Source organism: Anopheles moucheti (assembly GCF_943734755.1).
Source record: "Anopheles moucheti chromosome X unlocalized genomic scaffold, idAnoMoucSN_F20_07 X_unloc_4, whole genome shotgun sequence".
In the NCBI taxonomy this organism is placed as follows: Eukaryota; Metazoa; Arthropoda; class Insecta; order Diptera; family Culicidae; genus Anopheles; species Anopheles moucheti.
In genome coordinates, this window is record NW_026453548.1 from 500,001 (window position 1) to 507,500 (window position 7,500).

Sequence of the window (7,500 nt, forward strand, 5' to 3'; positions counted from 1 at the left end):
ACATCGTCCTCGACTCCGTCGATGAGCTCCTGCATGCAGCGCTCTTTGCTGCGCTGGATCTCCCGTTCCAAAGCCCTACGGTCGTCCAGCAAGCGGGCTGAAGCGGCGATACGGTCGTCGGTCTGCGTTGCTGTGCGTAGCCTGGCCTCGGCAGCTTCGCACGCATCTCGCGCCCTCGCGATTTCCGGGTTCCACCAGTATAACGTCGGAGCCTGCCGGAAATTGGTCTTGTGGATCCTCTCCATCGTTGCGTCGCACGCTTCTGTGAGCCCCCTGATCAGGCCCTCAGGTGTGCTTACATCGTCGAAACGGCCGATCCCAAGCGCCAGCTTAAAACAAGCCTGATTGAATTGGCTTGTTTTGTAGCGTGTTCCCGCGTGCCGCGTCATGCCTGCTGTACCGCCGTGCCCGTTGCAGTGTGGCCGATGCTGGTGTTCACGTCGGCCGCTGGTCGAAGGCAGTTTAGCGCTGAACAGCACATAGCTGTGGTCGCTACCGGAGTACCTACTGCTCACACTCCAACTGCCTGGCTCCGCTACGCAGGGACTCGAGAAGCTCACATCGATGACGCTTTCCCGTGCAACACCGTTGCCCTTGAAAGTGGGTGTGTTCCCTCGGTTGAGCGTCCTAAGACCGAGGTGCTCAACAACACTCAACAAGTCCTCACCCTTCGCCGTGGTTCTTGAGCTGCCCCACTCCTGGTTCCAGGCATTAAAATCCCCAGCCAGAACCATGGGATCCTGCCCCGCGAGCGTGAGCTCAACCGCTTCCAAGTAGTCGCCGAGTTCCGCTTGTCCGATGTTGGGGGACACATAGCAGCTGGCAAACGTTATCCCGGCTATGGTGGCAACTACCAGCCCAGGCACCGATGAACTCCCCAGTCGTTGGATGGGGTAGCCGCCAGTCGCCACTACCGCTACGCTCTGAGCCTCGTCGACCGCCCACCGCACGCTGTCTCTAGGTGGTTTGTACAGCTCGCACGCTATCACCACCTGCGCTCCGATCTCCCTAGCCGTCTGCAGCATGATGTCCTGCGCTGCACGGCTGCGCCCAAGGTTGATCTGCAAGACCTTCAGACCTTCCGGGTGCAGGACGGGTGTCCTACTCGGTGAGGGCCCTTGCAGACCGCACAACACACCTCCGCTGTGCAGGCTCGGGCCAGGTGACCCGGTTGGCCGCAGCGGATGCAGTGCGTCGATCGATCCGTCCCGCTCTTGCACTGGTGCCGCAGGTGTCCGTGCTCCAGGCATTTGAAGCACCGTAGCTGGCCCCGCGTCGGTGGTGTCAGTTTCGTCGCCAAGCATGAGGTGTGCAGCACTCGTACTCGCTGTTGGTGCATCAACTCCGCCGCCTTGAGTGTCATCCGAACGTACGCCGTCTGCGTACCGTTCCACGCCTTCACTAGGTGCACAGCGGATTCGCTCACCGACTCCGAACTGGTGGTCGTCACCGCCTTCGCCACATCCAATGCCACCGCTAAAGGGTCCACCTCATCAAGGCGGACCTCCACCGTTTCTGTCACCAGGCGGATGGTGACCGGAGCTGCAGACTGTGCAAAGACCTCCTGCACTCGTTGCAGGATTGCTTCAGCATTGGCGCCGTCCTCCAAGTTCATGACCAGCCGGTCCCGCGTCGTTCGTCGTCCCACTCCAAGCTTGGCCTGGTCTTCGGCCAACGACGGAGCGCTGCGTATCAGCTGATACGCGTCGGTCCAAGACTGACCCTCGCCTGGGGCAACCTCGATGGCGTCCAGCTTCTTCTTCGCCGAATGCTTCGCCGCCGCAGATTGTGGTCGCGGCTTGGCCAGCTGCTGCTGTTGTTGTTGCTGCTGCGACTTCTGCGGTGCTTTACGAGGCCCCACCACCGTCCAAGAACCGCCCTGGGAAGCCTGCGTGCCGGATGTCTCGGCCGCCACGTTAGCATACGTCATCCGCTGCTGCTGCTGTTGTTGTTGCTGCTGTTGCGGTTGCTGCAGGGAGCTCTGCGATGTCACCTGCTTCGACGGAGGCCGTTGCTGTTGCTGTTTCTGCTGCCTCTGAGGCTGCTGCTGCGCAACAGCTGGCTGCGCCTGCTGCTGCGGTTGCAGAGCTTGGTTACCGCCGCAACCAAGCATCTGTGCCAGCAACTCCTGGTGGCACGCAGTCTCCTTTGCCAGCTCGCCTCTGAGACGCTGCGTCTCTTCATACCACTGGCGGGCCTGGTCCTTATTCCACTGCAGCTCCTGGTGGAATTTCTCTTGCGCCAGCTTAAATTCTTCGCGGGCCAGCTTCCGCTCCTCCCGGGCCATATCTTCGTTGGCCACGGTACGCTGTCGCAGCATCACCAGCTCTTGCTGCAGCTCCTTCACCATGGCCCGAAGCTGCTCATTGGCGAGGGACATTTCCCCGAGCACCTTTCGCAGTTCGACCATGTCCGGGTTCACCGACTTTGAGGCCAACGCCGAGGCTCTGGTGAGAATGACCTTCGGCTCTACCGCCGAAAGAGATCGCCCCGGCCTTTCCTCTGTCGATTCCGACCGAGGACGCGATGTACGAGTTGTCGCCATTTTAGAGACCCAAGCAGGTCTTAGTGGTCAGGGGGGGTGTTTCCCTGCTTGCAAACGCCTTTCCGAATTTTTGCAGTCGTTCCCAGATTTTTCCCGGCAATTTCCCGCAAAAATCGGGAATTCGAGCAGTTTCGAGCTCGATAAAAACTGTCCGAATCGAGCAGATTCGAGCTGCCGATGACCCCCCACAGCTTCCCAGAATTTTCTGCGTCTTTTTTGGTTTCGAGCAGTTTTCGAGCAGAAACCGTCAATTTGAAAAATTGTCTGTTGGGGACTGCTCGCCTATCACTTTTTGTCTGTTGGGTCGTCCCGGGTTGTCACAAAAATGTCAAAAATTATTTTCGCGATTTTCACTATTTTTATGCACGGATCGTATTAAATGCACTAAAACTAGCACAACAGTGCAAACCGCAGCCAAATCGGACCAAAACTCGCGAAGTTATTAACGTTTTTGTATATACAACTGTCACTTCCAGAACACGTGCCGCAGCGGTAGCACCATGCGCGTTTTTGCCGTCACTGTTTTTTCCCAATTCTGCACCGATTTTCTTCCGGTTTTCGGCTATTGGGCGATCGGGGACACAGAATCTATCGTTTGCCACCTCATCCGGCCCGATTGGACCGGATTTTTGCGCAAACTCACAACACGCACGCACTATTGTTGTTCCAAATGTATGCACAAATTTGCCACTCCGTATTTTTCGCTAAAATTCGCCGGCAAACACTGTTTATAGGTTGAAAACACTTCACTGGCGTCTATTTATGCGTTTTAAACGCAAACCGCGTTGATTTTCACCAATTTAGCACGGTTTTATGGCCAAAATTGTTCCCCATACAAAATGTATGGGGCAATGTTTTTCACTTTTTTGGCCCACTAATGCACCGATTTTCGTCCGGTTTTCACTAAAGTCACTCTAAACACCCTCTTATAGACTGATTATGAACAAATTCGAGACTTTCCGAGGTAATTTAACGCCACAATTTTTAACTCGCTCAGGAGCAAAATACACCACGTCCGAACAGCTCGACTGCTCGAATGTCACACACAGGGATAACTGGCTTGTGGCCGCCAAGCGTTCATAGCGACGTGGCTTTTTGATCCTTCGATGTCGGCTCTTCCTATCATTGTGAAGCAAAATTCACCAAGCGTAGGATTGTTCACCCTTTCAAGGGAACGTGAGCTGGGTTTAGACCGTCGTGAGACAGGTTAGTTTTACCCTACTGGTGTGTGCTGTTTGCCGCTATCTTAACGGAATTCCTGTGCAGTACGAGAGGAACCACAGGTACGGACCACTGGCTCAATACTAGTTCGACCGGACTTTGGTATGACGCTACGTCCGCTGGATTATGCCTGAACGCCTCTAAGGTCGTATCCAATCCGAGCTGATAGCGCTTCTCAAACCCATTAGGTGATCGGAAGCTAGCGGGCTTAACAACCCTCCGAGATCCGTCGGTGCTGCCCCGCGCACACTGACGTCTCATCCCCGCTATAGCACTAGACTGAGCCGCAACGGGCGGGAGCACGCTGCACGTGGAAGTACCTTACCACAGGGAACCCTGGTGGCTGTGTTTCCGTCGACCGTGGATACAACTAGTTTCGACACCTTCGACCGCCCGCAAACGACGGGACTACAGGCTGGGAGCTGCGAGTTGTAGAGATGCGTTCGCATCGATCCTCTCAGGCGACCCATGCTTGCTGGTGCTCGCGTTCACTTTGGGAATGGAGTGTTCGCGAGAGTGATTGTTGTGTTGTGTGTGTACAGTTGGTGCTTGCGTGCACTCCCATAGTGGAGTGTTCGCGAGCTTAAAACGCTAAGTCCCGATTAATACTCTCCTCGCAACATTATGTGCGTGGCTCCACGCCAAGTGGGATTAGCGGTGCGAAACGCGATTGGTAAAGTCGATGGTGATGTGCGTACCAACAGGCGATTTGTTAAGTCAAATGCGATCTGTGGTGCAACAGGCAATGTGTGTTTATTATCCGGTGTTGTTGGAAGTCAATACGATTTGACTTTCAAAAATTTTTCTAAGTCCCGATTTTTTTTCTCGTCGAGTAACTACAATGCACTATTTCTATCGCAGCGGACTTGCGGTTCATGGCCTAAATGATCGCGAACGAACACGTATTCGCAAAAAAATTTTTGTATGAAAAAGTCACCACTCGGGTACCTCCATACAAAAGTACCAAGTTCGGGTCGAGTGGTCGATGGACGTCGAAGGTGAAAATTTTTCATCATCGAAAATTTTTTCCAAAGTTGAAGCAAATGGGCCCTAGAGTATGAAAAGTGAAACCACGGATCGATTTGAGAAATAAAAATTTTTGTATGAAAAAGTCACCACTCGGGTACCTCCATACAAAAGTACCAAGTTCGGGTCGAGTGGTCGATGGACGTCGAAGGCGAAAATTTTTCATCATCGAAAATTTTTTCCAAAGTTGAAGCAAATGGGCCCTAGAGTATGAAAAGTGAAACCACGGATCGATTTGAGAAATAAAAATTTTTTGTATGGGAGGGCCCCTGGTAGAACATTTTTCCCAAGTGCGACCATTTTACCCAGTGAGTCAAAAAAAAAATTTTTTCACGGTGACTCAAAACTTCAATATTAGACTTCCCTGAGTATGAAAAGTGAAACGAAAATCATTTTTGAGAAGAAAAAATTTTTGTATGGGAGGGCCCCTGCTAGAACATTTTTACCAAGTGCGACCATTTTACCCGGTGAGTCAAAAAAAAATTTTTGTATGGGAGGGCCCCTGCTAGAACATTTTTCCCAAGTGCGTCGATTTTGGGTCGCCGACACAAGCTCGGGTCAAAAAAATTTTTTTTTCTCGGTGACTCAAAACATCAATTTTAGACTCCCCTGAGTATGAAAAGTGAAACGAAAATCATTTTTGAGAAGAAAAAATTTTTGTATGGGAGGGCCCCTGCTAGAACATATTTCCCAAGTGCGTCGATTTTGGGTCGCCGACACAAGCTCGGGTCAAAAAAATTTTTTTTTCTCGGTGACTCAAAACATCAATTTTAGACTCCCCTGAATATGAAAAGTGAAACGAAAATCATTTTTGAGAAGAAAAAATTTTTGTATGGGAGGGCCCCTGCTAGAACATATTTCCCAAGTGCGTCGATTTTGGGTCGCCGACACAAGCTCGGGTCAAAAAAATTTTTTTTTCTCGGTGACTCAAAACATCAATTTTAGACTCCCCTGAGTATGAAAAGTGAAACGAAAATCATTTTTGAGAAGAAAAAATTTTTGTATGGGAGGGCCCCTGCTAGAACATATTTCCCAAGTGCGTCGATTTTGGGTCGCCGACACAAGCTCGGGTCAAAAAAATTTTTTTTTCTCGGTGACTCAAAACATCAATTTTAGACTCCCCTGAATATGAAAAGTGAAACGAAAATCATTTTTGAGAAGAAAAAATTTTTGTATGGGAGGGCCCCTGCTAGAACATATTTCCCAAGTGCGTCGATTTTGGGTCGCCGACACAAGCTCGGGTCAAAAAAATTTTTTTTTCTCGGTGACTCAAAACATCAATTTTAGACTCCCCTGAGTATGAAAAGTGAAACGAAAATCATTTTTGAGAAGAAAAAAATTTTGTATGGGAGGGCCTTTGCTAGAACATTTTTCCCAAGTGAGTCGATTTTTGGGTCGCGACCCAAGCTCGGGTCAAAAAAAAAAATTTTTTCATGGTGACTCAAAACATCAATTTTAGACTCCCCTGAATATGAAAAGTGAAACGAAAATCATTTTTGAGAAGAAAAAATTTTTGTATGGGAGGGCCCCTGCTAGAACATATTTCCCAAGTGCGTCGATTTTGGGTCGCCGACACAAGCTCGGGTCAAAAAAATTTTTTTTTCTCGGTGACTCAAAACATCAATTTTAGACTCCCCTGAGTATGAAAAGTGAAACGAAAATCATTTTTGAGAAGAAAAAAATTTTGTATGGGAGGGCCTTTGCTAGAACATTTTTCCCAAGTGAGTCGATTTTTGGGTCGCGACCCAAGCTCGGGTCAAAAAAAAAAATTTTTTCATGGTGACTCAAAACATCAATTTTAGACTCCCCTGAGTATGAAAAGTGAAACGAAAATCATTTTTGAGAAGAAAAAAATTTGTATGGGAGGGCCCCTGCTAGAACATTTTTCCCAAGTAAATTCGATTTTACCCGGTGAGTCAAAAAATTTTGAAAAAAATATTTTGCCAAAATCGTGTTCATTGCCTATTATAAGGGACCAGGTCAGCTCACACGCATTTTTGGAGACCATATGGAAAGTGCGTCTGGGATTGCGGAAATTAAGTTTAGAGTGTTAAATGATGGTTTCGCAATCCCGAAAGGCTCAAAATCCACCCTAAGGTTCCCCGGGTGAAATGTGGTTTCCAAGGTGTGAGCACTATCGGTGATAGAGTTGGAATGTGATTTCCAGAGCGCAGGGCGACTGGGCTAGAGCGAAAATCATAGACAAAGGTAAGTATTGGACTGAACGACTCGAAGCAAACGAAAATCATAGACAAGGGTAATGGACTGAACGACTCGAAGCAAACGAAAATCACATACAAGAGTAATGGACTGAACGAATCGAAGCAAACGAAAACCGCAAACAAGGGTAATGGACTGAACGAATCGAAGCAAACGAAAACCACAGACAAGAGTAATGGAGTGAACGAATCGAAGCAAACGAAAACCAAAGACAAGAGTAATAAGAGTGAACGAATCGAAGCAAACGAAAACCACAGACAAGAGTAATAGAGTGAACGAATCGAAGCAAACGAAAGTCATGGACAAGAGTACTGAAAATCGGACCAAACCTCTAGAAGCACACGAAAATCATGGACAAGAGTACTCAAAAACACGGACCAAACCTATCGAAGCACACGAAAACCATGAACACAGGGATAACTGAGAACGAACCTACCTATCAGAGCATGTGAAAGTCATGGACAAGAGTACTGAAAATCGGACCAAAC